Raw genomic sequence first — 24,069 nt, 5'->3', positions numbered from 1 at the left:
TTGGACAATGGTGGTGTATGCCTTTAGTCCTAGCACTTAAGAGAGAGACACAGACATATCTCTGAGGCTGAAGCCAGCCTGGTCTACAGAGCAAGGTCCCTGACAGCCAGGGATACACAGAGAAGAGAAGCCCTGTCTCAAATACAAACCAACAACAAAACAATAGTATCATAAAGAAAACAGACTTCCATTTTCTTTCTTTATGTGGCTGAGGCCACACTATTTTATAGCATTCATGGGGGTCAGTAAAGATATTACAAACCCAGAACAACTGTGGAAAATGAAACCTCCTGTGGGACGAGGTGAGTGGCCAGTGGCGGTGCCTTGGGGCTACAAGCGCGCAAAGGATGACACTAAGGAATGGCTCATCAAGGTGCCTGGGAGCGCCAACCCCATGGAAGACCAGTTCACCAAGAGGATTCAGGCCAAGAAAGAATGCATGGCCAAGAAAGAGATGAACCTTCTGTGGAATCTGTCCCGCGAGCACAAGATGCAGATGCCTAGCTCAGCTGGGCTGCACCCTAAGGGACACCAGAGTAAGGAGGAGCTTCAGTGGGAAGCTTCCAGGAGCACCTCCCCAAGGAGAAAGCACCCCGAACCTCTGGCAAGAAGAGGAAGTTTCAGCCCCCCTTTGGGTACTTCCCAGCCAAGAAAAAGAACCAGTGGGAGCTACTTCAAATCATGAACAGTAATAAACCTCAGCTGGACCTGACAAGGGCCACCAACAAGCAGATGAGGGAAGAGGTCCAAGAGTAACCTGCCAAGAGGAGGAAGATGAGCCAGAAAGGCAAGAGAAAAGGGGGCCAGCCAGGACCTTCCTGCAAGAGAAAGGGCAGCCTGCCTGCTGGGTCAGGGAGAGAAAAGGAAAGGAGGCCTGCGAGGCAAGAAGCATTCCAGGCTACCTGAGTCAGGGGGCAAGAAGACAGGAGTGCCGCGCCAAGGTGGGAAGAGGAGGAAGTATCTCCCCTCTGGACCTGTTCTGAAAAGCTAGGACTGTACTAAAGGTTAAGTTGTGCATGCTGCAGGCTGGCTCAGGAGGTGGCTGTTGTCCTCAATGAGATTGACATTGAAGTGACACGTTTGCCTCCCCAAGAGAGTCAGTGCCGGACTACGAACTAATGGAGACGCTGACTTTAAGTTAGTGTATTTGGAACATGTGAGTTATAGAAATGATATGGTCAGAACCAGGAGTAAGTTAAGGCCTGCCTTTTTTATCTTGACTTTGGATACTGGGTAAGAGTTGATCAGATTTCTGAGTTATAGTAGATTGGTTTCAACATTTTTGCATTATTTTTGCAACAAACCTTATATATTTATCAAAGCAAAGGAGGATGGGGGAAAATTACGTCCACCTGTGATTTACAAGTATTGTAAAGGTATGCTTTAACCTGATGTTGCTTTTAACTTTTACTGTTGGTAGGGGTTGTATGTGAAGTCAGTAACCTGGGTACCAGTACTGAGTGTGCTTGAGAAAAACAAAGTAGTTACAATGGTTATAAAAAGACCCCTCCCTGGGCGGTGGTAGCCCATGCCTTTAATCCCAGCACTGGGAGGCAGAGGCAGGCTGATTTCTGAGTTCGAGGCCAGCCTGGACTACAGAGTGAGTTCCAGGACAGCCAGGGCTACACAGAGGAACCCTTTCTCAGAAAAAAACCAATAAATAAATAAATAAGCAAATAAATAAATAAATGCCACTAACTATTAATATTAAAAGTATAGTGCTTTTTGGTGTTGGTTCAGGTTTTCATTTGGCCAGTGAATTGCTTTAAGTGATATATTGGAATCACACTAAGTAATGGTAATTAACCTTGTAATGGTAATTAACTCCAGAAAATGGCTGTCATTTTGTTTGTAACTGATGGCTTTTGTTTAATTGGCTTGAGTTTAGCAAGTGCTGGTCTGGAATTCAGTATGGAGCCAAGGCTGAGGTTAGAGAGGAGCAGCCACACCCAGCAGAAGACTTCATGTTTATTTCTGTCTTGGATATATTTCCCCGTTTCATTGTTTTATTTTTGGTCTTAATAAACTTATCTTTGCAAAATTAAAATATATATATATGCAAAGAGTAAGACTATACAATGAAATTCATACTTTCATTGATTTAAATCACCCTGCTATTCCTGCTGTTCTCATAAAACCACAACCACATAATGAAATTCATTTCTATACTAGGATTGACTATTATTCCAAATCCTTTTCATTTTACCTAATAAATCCACTGCTGTTTCTCTGCAGAATTGCCACCTTTGATCATTGTCATAGTGATACTACCTGGCTGAAGGAAGTAGCCCAGGACAACACAAACAATTTGGAAAGGACTTACATGATTTTTTCACTCTTACACCTGAGATGTTAGGTCACATTGTACCATAGATTCAGAAGGCAGAAGCCACAGATGACAGTGCCAAACACAGTCCTTCCTGAACTACTGGACACATTTAAATGGAGGTGTCACTGGATCTCAGTGAACTCTTGAGTTCTCACTGGAACTCAGAAAGGTAGATATTGGAGAAGTGATGGCTAATGGAACTACAGAGCAGCAATCCAATGTCCCTGTTGACCTTTGCTCAAGATGCCTACTATGTCTGGTTGCAATGGAGAAAGGGAGAAAGTGGGGTTTTATCTTCTGAAGAAGAGACATAAACTTTACAAATGGATATTCCCTTGGACCTGAACTCCTTCCTATATTGCCATGAACAAGGGAGTTTACATTGCAAAAATGGGATTGTGGAAACACATGTCTGAATATATTAAAACAATATCTCCCCTCAAGGCATGTGCACAATAAGAAGATATAATCCAACTTGCATAAGATTAAAGGTGCAGGAGAACCATTGTTGCCTCTGGGAAACAGGACACCCTGGGGAACTGGACTGTGGTACATGAATGGTGCCTAAGGGTAGATTTATCATGGAGAAGAATCTCCCTCAAGCAAGGACCCTAGACCTTAAGGTACTAACAAAGATGAGCTGCCCATGCCAAGGCCCTAACTAACTCTCCCATCCAAAGTGCTTGCCTTGTAATGAAGCAGAGAGAAATCTCTAGCTTTGAAGGGAAAGTTGCCAAGGTGTATCCCCTGAGTCAAAAGAGAGACTCCAAGATAGGGCACCTCAGAAACTGGTCAATGTGGGGCAAGCTGGTCAGCAGGTAGGCCATGGCAGTTTACAGTGACATCATCAGTAGTCACTTCCCTGGACAATCTCTTGTATCCAGGAGAACCCTAGAATCTTCTGTGATGTCACCAGTGTTGTGGTGACACCAACTGCCTGTGGGGTATTTCTTCAGAGCCTCTGGGTTCACAAGCAGTCATGTTGTCCATGCTGCTCAGGCTGTTTCGTAGGGACAATACAATACAACCAGAGACCAGACCTAGGCAGAAGGCATTCTGTAAAGCAGGAAGAAGGAGATGGCCCTGGGGAAGACACAGTGAGTCTTGGGCAGTGCATGGGGAAGCTTCCTGGAGGAGGGGTGATTCAGCAGGTCCTTACAAGAGAAGGGCTTAACATCTGGAGCCTCAACATTTCTCAATGGCAGACCCAGAGTCCAGAATTTCTGATGATTACTTTGGCAGAGATCCAGGAATTGACAAGCCTTCAGTTGCTTTGCTGAGAGACCTAAATTTCCTGCTGAGTGGCAAAGGATGCCAGGAGAGAGATCTCTGAGAATAACAAAGCCTTGCTCTCAGGATAGAGTGCTGAAGCATTTCATCCTCAATAGATTCCTGTAGGTTACATGAATATGTGATGCCAAGAACAGAGAGGGATAATCCCCTTGTCAAGTATCAAGGTCTCAGAGACTTTGGTCTGGAACACACATGATGTGGGCTGAATTACAGTCTGGGATAAGTGTAGTAGTGTGTGGTTTCTCATCACGCATTTAAGAAGCAAGGATAGGTGTTGGCTTGTGGGAGATGTTTGGTGCTGGTGTTTATGGTCAATTTTTTTGTGTGATAAGCAGTACAGACTACAGCTTCAGATATAAACTGATAATGCCCTCAATTTCTTCTTGACTGGGAAAGCTTAAGCACTTCAGGGTTAGTGGGACTGCAGTAGGGACTGAGCCATATGTTTAGTGATGGTGGTTAGGAGCAGGGACATAGGTGTGGATTCCAGCTTGAAGATAGCTTTCCTGCTCTTTCAGGAATTCACTGTGTCTCTAGAATTCCCTCTTCCTCAGGCTTCTCTGTGGGAGTAAGTATGGTTTCTCCTTTTCCTGTCGTATTTTCCCTACAAGTTTCCTTGTGTTTATCTACCTGAAGAGTCTGTTGGGAAAGAGTCCTCCCAAGCCTACACCATCAGTGAGCAGGAGCAGAGAATGAAGAGGTTGGAGAAGTTCAAAAGGGACCTTGAAAGAATGAGTAATGAGAGAGACAAACTCCGGGGAATCCTGGCACATTATAATGTCAAAGATTTGAACAACAGGTAATCATTATGCCCAGTTCTCGGTTGACTATCTTGGGCCCTCTCTGTTGACCCTAGATTTCAACATATCACAGGAGGCTACAACTCCAGGCTGTCCTCATGTCAAAATGCATTTTGCTATTGGATATTCAACACAGAACTTGAAGTTCAGACAGGAGTGAGATGGGGTCACAAGCTCTTTTGATTCCTCTAAAAGAACACTATAGCCTGTGGCATGAATCATTCAGGAAATAGAAGTATTAGTGTGTGAGCTCTTATCATGCATTTTAAGATGCCTGGACTGGTATTGCTTTGTGGGCGATGGTAGCTGCTGTGTGTTTATGGTGAATCATTTTTGTAATTTTCTGGAGCTGCTTTGGTTCCATTTAGTCCTGTTAACAACTGGGAGGACCTGGTTCTATATGCTTCCCCTCAGTGTGACTGGATTTCTGGCAAGTCATCACTGCTTTTTTCATATTCAGTTCAGTTTACACTGAGACAATGTCACATCACTGTATGTACTTGACATTTGATAGTGTATGTGTGTATGTGTGTGTATGTGTGTGTGTGTGTGTGTGTCTGTATGTGTGTTTATGTAGGTCTGTGTGTGTGTATTCCACTTAAGATCCAGGGAGTCTGTGTAGTGTGATGGGGCTGCAGACTTTACCTGACTGACTTTTTAGGTAATGATAGTGATGAGGCCATGGAGGGTCACTTGTAGCATCACAGCACATGATCTCTGTGCGCACCTCTGATGGGCATTAGAAAATGCGGATATAGGCAGTAAATCCTTTTCCCTGTAAATACTGAAGTGTGGAATTTATGTAGTGATAGAACCAAGGATTGAGAAAACCTTGTCTACAAGGTGAAAAAGTGTCATCACAGGATTAATTTGGACTCAGGACTGTGGCATAGTCTCCTGGAAAGTTCTTGGAGACCTAATCTATTCCTTCAAGACCACTCATGGATCCAAAGCAGGTCAGCTCCCATTTTTTAGTTCCCTAGCTCTACTGTGCCCAGATCAAGTGTAACAAGTTTAATAAGCACCAAGAGGACCCAGTACAAAGGCATTAGGTTGTGGTATATATGGGCTGGGGTAGTTCACGATTCAACTTGAATTGATGTAATCCTTGAATCCTTAGTTCAGGGATTATTTGCTCCTTGGGCCACACCCTTCCACAGGTTCAACTTTGAGACGATCATGCTGGAGATGCAAGACGACCAGGTGATGAGCAAGCTCAAAAACATTCCGCAGCAGATCAGTGAGGCCTTGTATAAGTGCCAGGAGTTGACTAAAAATAATCAACTTTACAGGTGAGTGACTAACACTGTTGTTTCCCCAGCACTAGGAACAGAATGTGTCTGCCCATCATTTTCTTTAAAACAAAGTGAGGACTCTGGTTCTATACTGTTTGCCTCTCAACAGGAAGCTTCCTCCCTCAAAGAAAGGCTCTAGGATTGTGATCTCTTGAAATCATTTTGATCAAGTGTGATGAGTCTGTGAGCCCCTCTAATCATTGTCCTTCCCAAGTCAGTATCCTCTAAATAGAAAAGGTGTGCACCTTGATGGAGACATCAATCAACCTTGAGTCTCAGAAGTTACTAAGTTTTATTTAGTCCCAACGGGATGGATTACAGAGTCCTGGGTCTCACATGAAACATCAGATATTCACAGTCTACATTCAGTGGTTCCTCCTGCATTTTTGTCTCCTTACTGTTTCCTGCTCACTTATGATATCTGGTATCTGTGTGTGGGGAGGGGGGAGTCATATGTATGTCTGTGACAATATGTATATAGATGTGCCTGTTGAGAGGCCAGTTAATTACATGTGGTTTTGATCAGTCTTTCTGTTTTGGTTAAGCTGTCTGACCAGCATCTTTGAATCTTCTGTCACCTCCCAGGCAGAGCTCCTCGAATTGCTTTGTCTCAAGTAACTGCTACAAGGTTTCATAACTCACAGAGAGGAAGAACATGTTTATATGTTTCATTGTTTTGAGTTTTCTTGTTGCTGTTGTAAGAAAACAATTTCTTAACTTAGAAGAAGCTAATGCTGTCTGCTCCACGTGTCAGATACACAACTTGGCCCACTGTGCTTTCTTATGAGCTTTCTTGTCATTCAGTTGAAATCAGCAGGGAAAGGAGGAGGGCATTTGTTTGCCAGGATGGGTCTTACCCAAGACACCTAGGCTCCACATAACCCACAGTTGAGTTATTCAACCCTTTATCAAACAAACAGAACCCATATTGCCAACACTTAAAAGTCAATAATTTCACATTTAGCCCAGCCCACCCTTCTGAAATCTTACCATGTGACTTCAGTTTCTACTTCCCAGTCCTTCCTTCATTCATTACAATTTCCTAGCCCGGGGTTGGAGGCCCACCCATGTGAGGAACAACCACAAAGCAGACATGTAACTCCTGTAACCACAGCAGGATATGGGGCACAAAGGGCTGCTCAGCAACAGCTGGCTGCACACATGAGACAAAAGGTGGCCCCAAGGTGGTTCTATTCAAAGGAAACTTATGGACCTGAACACCAGCCTCTTGTTCTAAGATGGGAGTGTGGGGCTCACAACAGTGTCAGTTCACTTTGCATCAAGGAAACATGAAACAGAGCAGCAGGTCATCATGTTGCTACACCTAGCTCAATAGAACAAAAGGAGACAAATAGTGGTGTAAAGTCTGATTGTCAATCATTGGTAGTGGGAAATCTATTTATCACTATTGAAACTGGCTATAGAGGGAAATCTATTTAGCCATATTGAAATCACTTGTAAGAAAAACAAACACTTTAGTATATGGAGGTGAGTAGGAGGCTGCTGTGTCAAATCCATGGGCCTGAGAGTCAACAAGGCTGGCTAAGGGTCTGTGTCCCCTCTCTGCTCTTGGTGGATAGTGACTGCCTGATGGAAGGTCAGGTGGCTCATTGCATCTTCTCAGCATCCTAGTTCTTTTTCCTCATTACCTCCTATCATTTTTTCCAACTTTGCCTAAGCTTGACTCAGTTGTCTTTGGCCTTGGAGTTTGTCCTGGGTATAACTCTGTGAAACACTGAGTTGCTTGGTGTTGCATCTGCAGCAAGCAGAAGTCCCATACCTATGGTGAGGTGCTAGAACAAGGCTGCCTCAGACAGCCCCTTAGGCTCCTGGTAGTCTAAAGCACTCACCCTGTGTTCTGTCTGTAGCACTCTGTAAAAGCTGTCATTCAAAAGTGATTTGGTTTGAGTTAAAATCATCCTCAAGGAGGGCTGGAAGAAAAGAGTAACTTCAGACATTGCTTATGATATAAAATGGGGCAGCCCTGTGAGAAGCCATGTCCAACTCTTCAGAAACTGTATAGTTTCTCTAGTCCCCATTGTCCCAGCCACTCCAGAACAAGAAGTAGGTGTCCACAGAGGAAATTATTGCAAATCATGGTTGTAGTGGTACTTCACAGAGTTGCCCTGAAGTAGAAACTATCCAGATGTTCTTCAGTCAAGGAGTGAACAAGTATACTGTAGTCCAGCCCTTCTATGGACTATTGCCTAGGGTGATCATACAAACCACCATTTGGTCTTGAACTAGTCAGACTTATTTTCCACAAAATATCCCAGACAGAATCTTCTTATGTGAAGAAAAGTCTCACTTTGCATCCTAGTTACAGTGATTTCCTAGTTGTCCAGGCTCATACCTATGGTTACAAAGCCACACAGGCTGTGGAAAATGGAGGGCCTATTGGAAGATGCTGCTAACTTTAGAGTCCCTGGGAAACAGTGAGCAAGATGCAGGAAATGGCTTGTCCACCCTGATCCCATGTGCCTTTGATGGGAACCAAGCCGACTGTGCACACCCTTGGGAACTTCCTAAGCAGGCTTGCATACCAGGCCAAAACTCCATATTTCCCTCCTTTGTTTATTAGGGATAAACATTTATTTTATTGAGCTGTCTATACGCTATGACTACCATGTTCATGTTCCATTCAAGGTTTTCTTTTCTTTTTTCTTTTCTTTTTTAAATTTACTCAGATTATGTTTGTGAGTACACTGTCTCTCTCATCAGACACACCAGAAGAGGGCATCTGATTTTAATAAGATGGTTTGTAGGCTACCTTGCGGTTTTGGGGAATTGAACTGAAGACTTCCAAAAGACAAATCAGTGCTCTTAATTGCTGAGATCTCTCTACAGGATTTTTCAATTCAATGGTTTATTTCTTATGGCTTTATAGTGTCCTGGATGATCTCTTATATTAACATGAACAGGGAAAGTCAAAATGTTTCTGCAACTGTATGTATGAACATGTGCTTGTGTGTGTTCAGGAATGTGTGTGTCTGTCTTTGGGTGTGATTTTGTGTGTGTTTATGTATGTGTTAGTGTGAGTGTGTGTGTGTGTGAGTGTGAGTGTGTGTGTGTGTCCATTGCTGGGCTCAAACAATGCAGGATCATTTTGCTGTCTCTGAGGTATGAGGTACTAGGATGGGATAGCAGGAGCCAAGAAGATTTCCTATACCTGTATAACTGTATTTTTGGGTCTCAGGCCTTCCACATGATTCTCTGCCTCAGTCACATAGGAGCAGCTCAGAATATTGTTCTGATCTAGTTTAAAAGAAATCCTGTCCATGATCATTCTTGTGATCCACAGAGTTTGTGTCGATTGTGTACTCTTTCTTCCCTTCTGAGCTCTCTGGTATGACCTGAGCCTGTTGTCCCTTAAGTCACCCCACAAATAATACCACAGCAACTATAAATATAGCAGGGGTATCCTTTGTCCTTCATGAATATTTGTTTTAAAGTTCAAGGCTTTCTCTTGGGAAGATTTGCATGCAGCACACTCTTGCTGATTATAGTATCTCTTCAGTGAGCATGGATTTCCTGTGAGATGGTTTCTCTGGGGAGTCACAGATGCAGGGGTTCACAAGTAGAACCAGGCAGGTTCCTGTACTCCAGATATAATAAGAGCCTTCACTTCAATGGTGGCTAGGTTCCCTAGAAGGCCTCTGTATAGTGTTTGATTCAGACATTGCTACACAGTTATTTTTCAGTATAATATATATGGACCATTGGAGAAATGTGGTGTTTTATTTTAATTCCAGCACAGTGTGTAGTTTACTGTTCACTTTCAAGCCATTTTTTAAATCTGAGAAAAATCCCAGGCCCAGGTGCTCTGTGGCTCTACTCCTTTGGGGATACAGGGAATCATCTTAGGCTGAAAGGTCATACTGGATTGTCCTGTTCAATAAAGCTGGTGTTTGCTGGATAGCTGACATGGCAGGTCCTCAACAGGCCTTCGTCTCTTCCTCCCCTAGGTCTGAAATACTCCTCCTGAAGCTTAAACAGGCAGACCAGGTCAAGATTTCCCTCAGACACAACTCTTCACAAGGAGTGCACATGTTGAAGTGATTATTACCATCGTAGGCAGACTTTGGACAATATTTCCAAGGCCAGTAACAGGCTGTAGGTCTGTGCTGTAAAATCTGCAGCTAAAGAATGGTTCTTAGTTTAATTATAATGTTTTTTTGATTGGGTTAGAATTTTGATTGCTTTGAGTATATGGTTTCTTTGTTTTGTTTTGAAGTTTTGTGGTTTTTTCATTTTTTGTTATGTTATTAATTTGTTGTTTTACTAATTTTATATAGTATATATATTGACTCCCCCACTTTAAGTTGGTATTGAATAAATTTAATGTGTTTTCATGGATAAAAACATAATCACCAATTTTTCCCTCATGAGACCTTCTGTATGCAGATGATTTTCACTGTCCTATAACACTGGAAGTATCAGGTAGGAATGGACATCTTCAAGTAGCATGTGGCTTAGGCCTCATTATTAGTTCCCAGCCAGTCACAGCTACACAGAAAATTGTGCTTTTGATATGGATAGTGTGTCAAAATCTGTGGATCTCAACTTCATGATGAAAAATGTATCCATGCTGTATCTTTGTTGTTATAAATTTCGCTATTTTAAAATGTACTACTATGTGGATGATTAAGTTAAATAAATTAGAAACACAAGTGTATTTCTCTAATACATCCCAAGAAATAAAAATATTCAATAAAGGAGTATAAAAGAAATCAGTAATCATGGAGCTGTATGCCTCTTGTTTTCTTGAAATATAGCATCACTTATGAATTCCCAACAGAGATAATGAATTTCAAGACCCTTTTGGAGATGTTGGTTATTTTTTTCCCGGTTTGATATTTTTTATCCTTTGTTTCTTTTATTGTTGTTCAAATGATAATGATGGGTTCTTTTCCTTTTTGCTCTTGGTCTGGACAATGTATTTGATGATTTTATAAAAATCTGTTTTTTATAAAAAAATTTGGAGGCATTGTTTCTGTTTTTGAGTTATTTCTTTTATATGTATGTGTGTTTTTCCTGCTGTATTTTTTTGCACTACATGCTTGCAAGTCCCCAGAGGCCAGGCCAGAAGAGGTCAGTGGATTCCACCTGGAACTGAAGTGACAGAGGATTGTTAATCATTGCTCTTTAGGTCCTCTGAGAAACAAATTCTCAAGTGGATAAGCCATCTGTCAAACCACTGCCTGGACTTCTGTCCTTCCTTGAGTGGTGTATTAGCTGCACTGGATCACACCCAACCAAAGAGAGAAGATTCTTGAGGTAGGCATGCTCAGTGTTTAAACTTTGAGGGCTCCATGTAGGGCATTAGAGTGGCTTCCTGATCATGCCTCTGGATATCTTATTGTTAGGGTTGGAGTTGATCTCTCATGTCTCACTTCCTGCGTGACAATGCAGATTGGGTTTATCAGATGAACTGCAGAATTGAGAACTCTCCTAAAGGTGGTAAATAAATAATGTTGAAGTACCATCAAAACAGTGTTTAGAGTAAGCTTCATACAAACCCAGGGGATGGAGCCTGCAGCAGAGGACACAGGACTGTGGTGGTGAGTATTTCAGTTCAAGACTAGCAAGGGAGAAGGATGGGAGATGTTGTCAGTATATTTTTCATGTGGTCTGGAAATTTCATCTGCCATCTTTTAGTTTTAAATTTAGCTTTATTTATAACTTAAAATTGAATGTAGAATGCAGACATATTTTTCTTTCTTTTTCTACGTTTTTTTATTGAAAATGTTTTTTAATACAATACATTCAGATTATGGTTTCCTCTCCTGCAACTCTTTTAAGATCCTCTCTCCAACTCCTTTTATCAGAATTCACACATTTTCGAATCTCTCCTAGACAACAAATAGCCATTCAGATAATATTGATCACCCAGCCTGCCTCCATCTTAGTCTTGAAAACCATTTTATAGTGAAGGAAAATTATTTTCATTGCTGGTTAGGATTAAATATATCTCAAAGATTGGGCTATGCTCAACCAATAACCTTAACACAAATGGTTCTGTACTAGCTGTTTCAGAATGGCAAAAATGCCTTTGTTTATTCTAAAGAAAATCACCAACACCTGTGTTGATGACCACCTGTTATGACCACTTTGTAATGATGCTCACCTTGCAACCATGTTTTGTTTCAGGTGGTTTTCATGATCCACTTGTTATGTTTAGGTTCTGCTTCTGTAACAACACTCATTTGCCTGGAAGTCACTAGGAAGACTATGGTCTAAACATAGGCAGAAACGTGGAGGCAGAAACTGAAATAGAACCCGTGGAGAAACATTGCTCACTGGCTTACTCCTTATGGAACCTACTTTCTTATAATATTCAGAACCAGGCCTTAAGTAGGCAACACCCACAGTGGGCTGGACCCACTCCTAAAAATAATTAATCAGAAAATTGTCCAATAAAGTTGCATACAGGCCACCTTTATGGAGGTGTTTTCTCAGTTGAGGGTCTCTCTTTTTCTGATTGATTCTAGCTAATGTCAAGTTTATCATAAACTAGCCAGCATATTTAACAATGATAAATATACCCTGAGAAAGAAAGCAAGGAAACAATTGGATTCACAACAGCCTACAAAAGCAAATGATATTTTGGTGTAAACCTAACCAAGTACATAAAAGACATCTAAAGTCTAAAACACTGAAGACATTGAAGATGACACTAGAGGGTAGAAAGATCTCACAGAACCACAGACTGGTAAGATTAATATTGTGAAAATGACCAAGCCTAATTGTCGCAGTGCATGTAGATCCATGCCCTCACATTTGCCCACCATAGGAGATCATATAGCTAAATAGCCAGGGTAAACTTCCTTTTACCTTATAAGGTCATGTCTAGCATCACCTGGAATTCCTCCTTGTGCTAATGAGGCATCTTCAGCACACTGGCCCCAGCCAATGATATACACTTAACCTGAAAGCTTTTACTCACCCTCCAAAGGTTTAAATAGCCTTTGATCTCCCCTTAAATGCGCTGTCTCACTGAAGCTGCCCCCCTAGAGTCTGTTTTTACACTCTCAATGCAGCCTGATATCTCTTTTGTTCTTGCCATCCACCTTGCTTCTCATCTCTAGATCCACTAATTATGATCAGTTGTAGGCTGATCAGGACACTATGGGTAGGTAGTCAGAAACTGAATAGCAGATGTTGTCTTTGGTTGCCTCCCAGGATCTGAAGGTAAGTCCCCATTGCTGAAGATACTACAGATTTTAACATAAAACTTAAAGAATTCAAGCAAGTTCTGACCCAGAGCTTCCACTCTGAGTAGTTTTCACACAACCACTGGGTGAAATGCAAGCTGTAAAGACAGGAAAGCAGTCAATACTTCTACCTACAAAGCCAGTGAACCACAACATGGCAAGTTCTCTTGTAAGTTGTAAAAGTGGTACTTATATCTTGGGGGTAACCAACAACTGTCTAATTGGACTCAAGGAGTGCTCAACAGGAGGGAAATGACAACTGGCAACATAGCCAACTGTTTGTGAGTAGTCAGGACATGGGTCTTGGGGAACATGCTACTGCCGCTTTCCTAAACCAGCACAAATCCCAACTGTATTCTGAGTACTTATCCTTCTATCCATGGATAAGTAAGGCTCTCAACCTTTATTAAAGAAGCTTCTTATTGCAGCAGACAAGGACCATACTCATCAAAATGCAGGTAACCACTGACTGTAGGCTGCCCAGCACCATTTGATACATGTACAACACAATCCCTATACATTAGGCTGTGGGGCCATCTCAGAAGTGGGGGCAGAAAGGTTGTAAATGTCTGAGGACTAGCAAGTCTGCTGTGAGACTTTGTCTTCTTGATATCACAGGGAAGCCACATCCATGGTAACTCAACAATATGGCTGCTCAAATGAGACCTGGACAATGATAACATCTGCTGACATGCCAACATGGATGGAGTAGTCTCACATGGTTACAGATCTAAATAAAGAGCTGTGGGCAATTAACAGCAGCTGAGAGAGGTAGAATTAGTGTTCCCCAGCATGAGCCCTCTTACTGGTTATCTATTACACAATAGACATCTCTAATAGAATAACAAAACATCAACAAGTAGACATCAATACATGGACTTATCAGGCTACACTTATATAGTTATTCTAGTGTGTATAACAAGTGTAATTTTTAAAAAGTGTGTAGTTGATAGTGAGTAGGACACACAGGTGTAGTTGAAGTGAAGAGGAAGGAATGTTATAGATATATTTTAATTAAAAACACAATTCAGAAGGAGACAGGGAGAAAGCTAGAAAGTTAGCTGTGTGCTGGAATTCCATTTACCCCTTCTCCTAATTGGCTAAGAAATGAGCAAGCAGCTTTACATGCCTGTCATCACATCTTCCCCACCATGATGACCCAATAGTGAACCAAAATAAGACTTGTCCTAACTTGCTTTTTGTCAGGAATTTGGTTTCAAAAACGAAAATAGTGACTAAGGCACAGATCCATCTGACCCTTGTAAGACCCCATCTTACATTGTTATGTCTCTAATTTGTCTGTCCTAGATAATATTCGAGTGCTGTGCATAGCCAAGGCAACTCTTGTGAAAGAAAGCATTTCATCGAGGGCTCAATTACAGTTTCAGGAGTTTAGCACATTATCCTCTTGGTGGATAGTTTGTCAATATGTTGCCAGACACTGGAGCACTTGTAGAGAGCTACATTCTGAGTTGTAGGCATAGAGGTAGGTATAGAACTGGGCCTAGCATGAGCTTTTGAAACCTCAAAGTCCATCTTCTAGAAGGCCACACCTCCTAATTCTTTTCAAATAGTGCCACTCTCCAGTGACTAATCATTCAAGCATATGAGCCTATGGTGTCCATTCTTATTTAAACGACTATACAGTCTATTACTAAACAAGGTTACAGATTTAGGAGACTGAGGCTTCAATTTTTGAATCAATCAAATCAATCTATTAGAGGGCCATAGTGTTTTCTAAGGGTACTTTTATAGGTTTGACCCTGGGATGAAGAGGAAGAGGAAGAACTGGATTTATCTGGGAAGAATAGATTGCTGTGTAGTGTGGGGAATTAGCATGATTGCTTCAGGCATTGGAGTTCTTTTCCCCTGAGGTGCAATCTAAATAATAATTTTTTAAAAAGCTTCCAGAAATCTTGTGTTTTTCAAAACTAGTAACTAAAGTAATTCACTGTGTTCTTCAGACCCAGTATCAAATGTCAGAGTAGGACAAATGTATCATGACTAATGAGAGGATAATTTCTCTGTTTAATGAGTTAATAAAAAGTACTTACAGAAGCTAAGGTAAGATGAAGTACAATAAGGGTCATCAAAGATAAGTTGTAACCATATGTGTATTTTCATTAAGTGTTTGCCATCATGGCAATTATATAATGGGATCATTCTTTGGGTGTTGTGATCTGTACCCTTGGTTGTAAACCACAGGATCTCCAGGCCCCGAGAGACCGTTTTTAGGAAAGGAGCAGCTGCGGTTGGTCCAGTGGAAGCTCCATGTGCAGGGTAGGAAATGCTAGGGTGCTGAGGCAGGAATGGGTGGGTGGGTGAGGCAGCACCTGCATAAAGACATAGGGAGGTGGAATACAAGTGTGTTATGGAGGGGAAGCTGTGGAGGGTGATAACATTTGAAATGTAAATAAATTAAAAAAAAAAACAAGAAAACACAAGAGCAAAAGAACCTTAGACAAATCACAGATGTAGGCAACCCTGTGGATGGACAACCTACAACAGAGATCAGGAGCTAAAGATGCAAGCATCACCAACAGAATACAAGAGATAGAAAAGAGAATCTCAGGCATAGGAGATACCACAGATGATATTGACAAGTCAGTCAAAGAAAATACAAAGTGTAAAATACCTGTAACCCAAAACATTCAGGAAATTCAGGACACAATGAAAAGATCAAAAATATTAGAATAACAGAAATAGAAGAGGGTGAAGAATACCAGTTTAATGGCACAGAAAACATATTCAACAAAATCATAGACTTTTGAGCTTCTGCTCAACGACCATCTGTTGGACTCTAAAGATGCAAAACCAGGGAACACGCTCCCCCAGAGACACTCAAGGACAGGAATCATTGCAATAATATGAGGTTTATTTATTAATGATAAGATGACCAGATGACAACCAGGATACTAGGGTTCTCTTGCATGCAGGCAAGAAGAACCCCAAATTAAAGCTAAGGGCAGCTTACATACTATTTTGCAAAATTTATGAGGGCAGTAATACAGTTACTTCTTAACAATAACCATAAAGGCCAAACTCCAACAGCCATTCCCAGGCCTGGTTTCTGTTCCCAGGCCTGGTTTCTAAGTAACTCAAAATTTCACCTTATCTTTTTACAATAAAAAAGGTCAGTTTAAGTAGCTTCTGTTTATCCAGGTTTACTGTGTTATGGGCCCATAAACTCCTATCTTGGGTCTTTTATCCTGGAATGTTTGTTTGAGTCTTTGGAATGTGCTCTTCCTGGGATGTGCCTCTGGGGCAGCTAATATTTGACTCAAACTTAAGAATCATTTTAATTTTAAGTTCAAGCTGAGATCTGAAATTACATTCTTACACATCCTTGTGCAAGGCTTTACCATACCTTTCTTCACTGCCTGCCTTGCTTGTTCACTTTTCCTTCCATCTTGAATGCCTCTCTCATTGTGTTCCCATCCTTGAGTCTGTTAGTCCACTGTTTCCCCAACTACCTCCTTTCTCTTTCCCAAACTATTTTAGATTACTGGAAGACCATGGTGACAACTCCCTCTGCCCTTTGCCCAGTTCTTCCTCAGTGCACAGCCTCAGTTGGGCTTTGCATCAAGGTAAGGGAAGAGAAGATGGAGAAGCAGATTTGTCTCCATTTCCTCTTCTCTTTAACAAAAGTCTGTCATGTGTTTAACCATAGCTCTGAGTCATGCAGTCATTTCTCCATATGTTTATAGACACTTACAGACAAACAGTCGTTGGCTACTATCTCTAAGGGATGCGGAAGGATTTGCATCAGTATGCTGAATATATACCCACATTTCAAACGCTTTCAAAGCAGCAAAATGAAGCTGATAGAAAGTTCAAACTTGGAGTGAAATTAAACATAGCTTCCCCATTTCCTGTTTTCTGTTTTCTTGCACTTTGATTATAGATATTTGTCTTCCAAGTACAATGTCTTTGCAGGACTCTAAGTAACGAGGTTGAATTTACGGGTTTTAACAAAACACTGCATGTAACACAGTGTTCTTTTACTATTTGTTCTCTCATATATTATTACATCCTGGCCAGAGTTGCCCTTGTTTCCTCTCCTTCCTGATCCTCCCCTTATCTCTGCTTCTGGCGCACCTACTCCTCCTTCTTTTCCCTTTAGAAAAAGGGAAGCCTCTCAGCATATCAAACAAACATGGCACATCAAGTTGCACCAAGATTAGGCACCTCCTCTCATATCAAGGCTGGAACTACACAATCCAGTAGGAGTCAAAGTGTTCTTTAAGAGGCAAAAGAAAGAGATAGAGACATCCTGCTCTCCTGCTCTTAGGATTACCACAAGAAGACCAAAGTAAACACAACCATAACATATGCAGAATTGCCTAGGGCAGATCCATGCTGGCTCCCTGGTTGTCAGTTCAGTCTCTGTGAGCCTCTATGACCCCACATTGGTTGATTCTGTAGGTTTTCTTGTAACACAGTGTTCTTAGTAAGTACTTATTAATAGACTGAAGGAATATATAGGGGGTTGATCCGGTACTGCTATGTATTCAAATGGTAAATACTGACCCCCAAGATCTGGCTACTACCCCACTGTATTCCCCAAATACTTGTTGTTGAAAATTTTCTGGGTTCTTGATGCTGCAGCAGTCTGGCATCCTGGAGAGGCATCACAGTCTGACACCTGCTGCTGGTCCATCAGGACTAAAGGAGACCTCCTGTTTTCTTTGCCTCCTTCTCCTTCTCCTCCTCTTCCTCCCCTGCCTTTTTTCTATCTGTATCTTTATACTATCTCCTCCAAATTCAATTCTCTCTTCTCCTTGTGGTCCCTACCTGTGACCCACACCCCACCCCCACAGCCTGGTAACTCACACTTTACCTCACTTTTTCCCCCCAGTAATTGGCTTTTGCCAGTTTTACATAACCAATAGTTTTAAATTGGGGAGCAAGGTTTACACAACAAAGTCTGGTGTACATGAAGATCCTTTTATCTTGGAGCAACCAGGTCTTGGGGTTCAGAACTTAGCATTTCAATTGCATCTGAGCAAACCCTTAAAAATATGCATATTAGCACTTAGGTAGTTTTGTGTTCAAAATAAAACAAGAAATAGGGAGCTAAGGTGCTATGAGAACTCAGAAAAGCTGCTGAGAAGTGGTCTGTGTTGCTGTGTGTAAGCGATTGATCCTCTCTTAGGAATGTGAAGGCCCTCAGCAAGCAGAAATGCATGGAAATGAACAGATGCTACCCGAAGTAGAATGAAGGACAAACATGACTATTGCCAGGACGTCATCAGCAATGAGAGAAAGCAGATCCTGATCAGATTCCTTAGTGCCTGCATGTTCTGGATCAGTAGTTCCACATGAAGTCTTGATCTCACATCCCAAGAAAAAAGAACAGAAAGAAAGGAAAGGAGGGGAAAGAAGGAGGGGGAGAGATGAAAGAAGGGGAGATGGGGGAGGAAGAGATGTGTTATTACAGCTAGGGTGGTTTTTCAGTTATGGTAAAGCATTTAACTACTTCTTTGTGATTAAAAACATAATCAGATTGTGTCAGGGTTTGGAGACCTGTGTTGGAGCTAAGCAGTACCCCAACTAGCTATTTTTAATTTTAACTCTTTAGCCACACTAACATATCTCAATGGGCTCCATGTGATATTCAGCCCGTGATACAAAATGTAACAATCATGTTCAGCTTCTCTTTATCTGGGCTCTCCCATTATAATCAGTCTCAGTAGTGTCTTCTCTCCTTTTTCTTTCATACCACGTTTCTCCATTCACCTCTAAAATGGCATTTCACACTCTATAGGAGTCCAGAAATTATTCTTCAAATGCACATAGATTCATCAAGTTGGGAAGCCCTTGACCTAGAACCACATAGAAAACAATACTCGGGTTCGAGACCCAGCTTAGATGGTGAATTGTAAATGTTTCCTACCACCTTGGGAGTTACAGTTTCTGGAGTCTGAGTTGAATCTGCAGAACTTCCTGGTGAGAGGAAAGAAGTCTCTGGAGTTGGAGCTACAGGTTTATTTTGAGGTCCTCTCAATCCTTGCTTCTTGTGACCACCACACCGAGTGATCATCAGACCTCCACATGAGTACAGTGACATTCATCCACACGCCTACAATAAATAAATAAATGTGATAAAATATTTGAGTGCAGTTTGGGTGTACAGACTTATTTGTAGGAGCTAATTTATTTAACCTTCTGGTGTATCAACTTTATTATAAAGATTCTAGCCAGCGACGGGGACACTGAAGGACAAGCTGGGTGCTCAGAACTGGACCCTTTTCCCTGTTGTTGTGGGGCTTATCCCACTCACTAGCAGTTTCTCTAACCCTCCTTTTAATGATGTTTCTTCCATCCTTAGAAATAGAAGCTGCAAGAGTCGATTTTACCACAAGGTGACAGGCCAGGGTAACATAATCTTCAAAGGTCTTTTACACTCTGATGAAAGTCAGGGAATTCAAAAATTATATAAGAAGCATTAAAATATGCAGAACAGTGGAGTGCAGAAAATCTGTTTGATCCCAGCACTCAGGAGGCAGAAGCAGACTGATATCAGAAAGAGGGGCAGTTTGGGAACCAGGGTCACATTAAAAACAAGACCCAGACTTACCTTGGGAGTTACAGTGTTGAATCTGAGTTGAATCTTCAGAACTCTGTAAAAGGGTCCTTGAAGTCAGAGCTACAGGTTTATTTTGAAATCCTCTCCACCCTTGCTTCTTGTGACCGCCACACTGAGTTATCATCTGACCCCCACATGGGTATCATAATATTCTTTCTTGTACCTACAATAAATAAATAAATAAATAAATAAATAAATAAATAAATAGCGAGATCTAAGCTAATCAAAGCTCATGATGACCCTGTCTCAAAAAAAAAAGATATAAAATTAAATAGTTAAAAAAACACCATTTGGCACTGTGTGGAAAAACAAGGATAATCATGGAAAATGTTGACAGGCATTTATTTTACTTTACATTTCCTAATCAGCCTAGTCTGGGAATGCTGTGCATGAAATTCCTGAGATGCTGTTATTGAGATCTCAGTCAGTAATTTCTGAGGACGGCTTCATTTCAGAGGAGTAGATTACCCACTGACACTTTCTCTACTTCCTCCTTCTGAAATTTTCACGTTATTGACAGAAACATTTTTTTTTTTTTTTGGTTCGTAATACTTGAGTGCTTCCGGAAGCTGTCCTTAATAGAAGAGATTGGAAGGTGAGATGGGAAGGAGTAAATCTGGTGTAAAAGTCACTCACTAACTCAGATTCATTCTTTGACTGTGCTAACAGTTCTCTGGGAAACTGCTACATGTCTGGACACCAAGCACATGTTACCTGCAGAGCAGTTGGTCTCCAAGTGTGATCTAGGATTAGTACAGTATCACCTGGCGATCTGTGAAATGCACAACTGCAGATTTCTTCCAGAACTGATCCTGGAATGGAACATGTCCCAGGAGTCAGTAGGTTTCCAGTGATCCCTCCAGTTAATTCTGAGTTCTCCTGCCTTGAGATGGATCACTCCTGGGGACCCCTGCTGGCAGTTGCCAGCAGTTGGCACTGTGCACATGGAGGCTGAGAGCTGTGGTCTGCGGAGTAGGCTATGCTCTGCAGTGAGAATCAGGCTCCACATGAGACTGTTAGTCAGGACACCAAGTGCCTTGCCTTGGGATCCCACGGAGAAGTGGATGAGTCCCAAGTCTCTTTCGCAGGCCCCATTCAACCTGCCTTTATACGCCTTGGGAATCTGCTTCGGGAGAAGGAGGGGTGAGGCTGGTCTCAGGAGTGTGTAAGCATGCAGAGGTACTCAAGGCAGCCCAGCTCTGAACGCCCATTCAGCCCCTACAGGTCTCGGGAGGAATTGCATGCATGTGGTGCACAGACATCCAGCAGGGAAAGATACATATAAATAAAAGAAAACAAACAACAACCCTCCAAAACCAAGCAACACCACAAAAGCTCCAAATGTGTCGCCACACTAATATTACCTAAAAATAAAGCCACATCTCTACATGTGTGGGAATTCTCAACATGGAAATTTGGGAAGTCTTTATCTGGGAAGTCATTATTTCAACTTTATAGTTATCCCCAAAGATGTATTTCAAGGAAATGAGAGGCAAATAGCTCTGGATTTCTTAAAAAAAACTCTGAATGAATACTCCTTTACTAAGAGGCTTTAGAACAATACAGTGGTGGCTCTCATTAATTTTGTTTGCATCACTATTTCAGGACAATGTGAATACCTGCACCATATTTTAGGGGTATCTAAACATATGACCTAAAGGGTATGGTATGGATACATTTTTCATCATTAAGTGGGTATTTACATAGTTTCCATGCCCCCTAAAAACTACTGTGTAGAACTGTCTAGCTGGCTGGGAATTCACAATGTAGCCTGAAACTCATAGAGATCCATCTCTGTCTGAATTCTGGGGATACAGCAGTGTGACAACACACATGGTGACAAGAGCTGTCAAAGTGTGAAGGCTTTGAAAATGATTTTTCCTAATTCACAAAAATGCAGCCATTTCTCTAATCAGCTAGATCAGTATAGCCAATGCATATAACCACAGCAAAATACCAAAATAATGACCAGAACAAAAAAAAAAGAAAAAGAAAAATAAACTTCAAAACCCCAAACCAGTGGAACAAAAAGCCTAAAACTCAAACCAAACAAAACCCAAACCAAAATCAAACAAACAAGCAAATAAACACAAATCACTATGAGCAGTGTTCTCTTGCTGCAGTTTAGCAGTGGTGAACTAAACCATGTGGCCAGCCTTGAAGGCAGGGTATAAAGGCAGTTTCAGAGGTAATAGGCTATGGAGATATTCATTGCTATGTCTCTTTAGGGACTTTCTGGTGAAGCCTTCCCAAGGCTAAGGATGAAACGTATTATAGGCTTTTGCTCAAAGACTTTTAACCTTAGTTAACTCATCTCCTTTAAAGATTATCGCAGACAGATCAAAACTAGTATTAATTTTTACTCTTGAACGTGTTCTCCTGAATGCTGAGCTTCTGCTCTGTCTGAAGCCCTGCCTGCTGCAAGCACAGCAGGAGGGGTATCCTGCACACCTCTGTGTAGAAACACACTTGCCCTGCCAATCTGGAACCTCTGCTCAAATATTTCTACTCCTAAGAAGATGAACATCTTCTTGATGTACAGCAATAATTTTGTAGCACATTGTATAATATAATATACACGATATAACATAGACTATAATTTCTAGCATCCTAAGTATCCTTCATGCTTTGTCCTGCTTACCCGTAGCTCCCCTCCTGTTTTTCTGACACATACTGCACACAGCAGCACTGACTTGGATATGATATTTCTTCCTTGGCTGTGAAATGGCTGCTGAACCTAATGAATTACAGCTTTGTTCATTCCCAAGTAGGCACTTTTTACATTAGTTAGAAATATTGAATTTTCTTAGGTTCTCAGCTTTAAGTATGATAGCAGCTCTTACTTTCCCCACACAGGTATGTCTAATAATGTCTTGGTCCTGACCTATAACATTGAGAAATGAATAATGGCAGTTAAACAGTTGCAGCAGTAGAATTCTCTGAAATGCTATTTCACAGAAAGTTTTACAGTTACACTTTTCAGATGATCTCTCTGAAACTCTAATATGTCATCATTTATCAAAGGTGTTTTAAGAGTGAAGCAGGAATCCTAAGTTCTGTCTGTGACACTGGGTTTAACTTAATTGTGGATGATGCACTTCATATCCTGGACACATCCTTCATGCCACACACAATGGACAGCATGTATGTAGAAGAGTCCACAGTATGTCATGCTCCATAAGTTTAGGAGCACCCATCTTGAAAGAGAGCATAACCTCCTCTGTTATACACTTTATTAGCACACCACATCACCCCCAACTTAGACCATTTGCACACATCCTTGTGGTTCAGATTAACCACATACTACTGATCATTATTCTCTCCAGTGGGATTCATGACTGCATGGTACATAATTTGTAGTGTCCTTAGGTTCTGTTTTCCAACAAGATTCAGCAATGTTGATTAATCTGAGAAGTTGAATTTGTCTTTCACATTGATATTTTGGCCATCTGAGGCTCATGTATGAATCTCATCAGCTGCAGGTACAACACTGGTTGAAAGCTCAGGTCATTCTTCCTGAAGGTCATGTTTGTTGTTGTTGTCCAGTTGTACTGTCACGAGATTCACAAGTGAATCCCATATATGATTCCTTTATTCTTAGCTGGATCTCATCAGAATTTCTGGGTCTGGGAGGCACCATCTTTGCCCTGAATGTAGTACATCATGCTGGTTCTGGATACTTTTGGAATGGTGCCTGCTGTGCACATGCCTTTAAGCTGATTTCACATTATCTCACAATACTCAACATAGTCCTTGAGTGTCAGGGAGTTACCTGAAATTTCCCAGCCAAATAATTGTTTGTTCCTACAGGGTTTATCATTGAATATACTTTATTGACCTAAGGGATGCTTTTTGATAATTTATTGATAATATATTTCTTCTGGCATAATATATAAAGCATTTGCTAGCTGCTCTGTGAGGAAAGATTATATCTTCAGCAGGGTATTCCTGTAAATATGTTGACCATTGTGTGATTTTTCAGCCAATACTTTCATGCCTGTGTGCTAATTCAAGATCCAAAATTTCCATGGGATTACCTTCCGTCCAAAGAGGTCAAATGTGACTCTGAAGTACTCTCTAAATACTTTCCAGGACCAGTCAATGCCAATGACTCTAGCTTTAGCATCCTAGTAACGGGTAAATAGAAACAGGCAGCCATTAGCTGTAAATAATAGAGCTGCTGACTGGGGTAGCTTCAGATACTAATGGGGTCTACTGCCAAAGGCAACCAGTGATTAAACATGTTACTCAACAGACCTTTTTCCTGAGGTCAGAAAACCTAATTTACTGGTAATAACACCCTGTGGCCAGTGCATAATCTATGATGTTTTTTAACTCCTTGGGGCAAGTGAAAAAAGGAAATAGAGAAAATTCACATATACACACAAATATACACGCACGCACACGCACACACACACTGAATGAATGAATGAATGAATGAATAAAGCAAAGGGCAGAATCTAATAAGTTTATACATGCAATTATACATGCATGGATACACATGCACACACACACATGTATACAGACCTACAGATAGACATGTCTATAT

General features: G+C 41.3%; 1 pseudogene; it reads left to right on the top strand.

Moving 5' to 3' along the window:
- The first annotated feature begins 280 nt into the window (after window positions 1–280).
- Window positions 281–24,069, top strand: part of LOC143441117 (uncharacterized) — a 37,124-nt pseudogene continuing 13,335 nt past the window's right edge.

This window comes from Arvicanthis niloticus, chromosome 2, assembly GCF_011762505.2.
Source record: "Arvicanthis niloticus isolate mArvNil1 chromosome 2, mArvNil1.pat.X, whole genome shotgun sequence".
In the NCBI taxonomy this organism is placed as follows: Eukaryota; Metazoa; Chordata; class Mammalia; order Rodentia; family Muridae; genus Arvicanthis; species Arvicanthis niloticus.
This window is presented reverse-complemented; position numbering and strand designations above follow the sequence as displayed.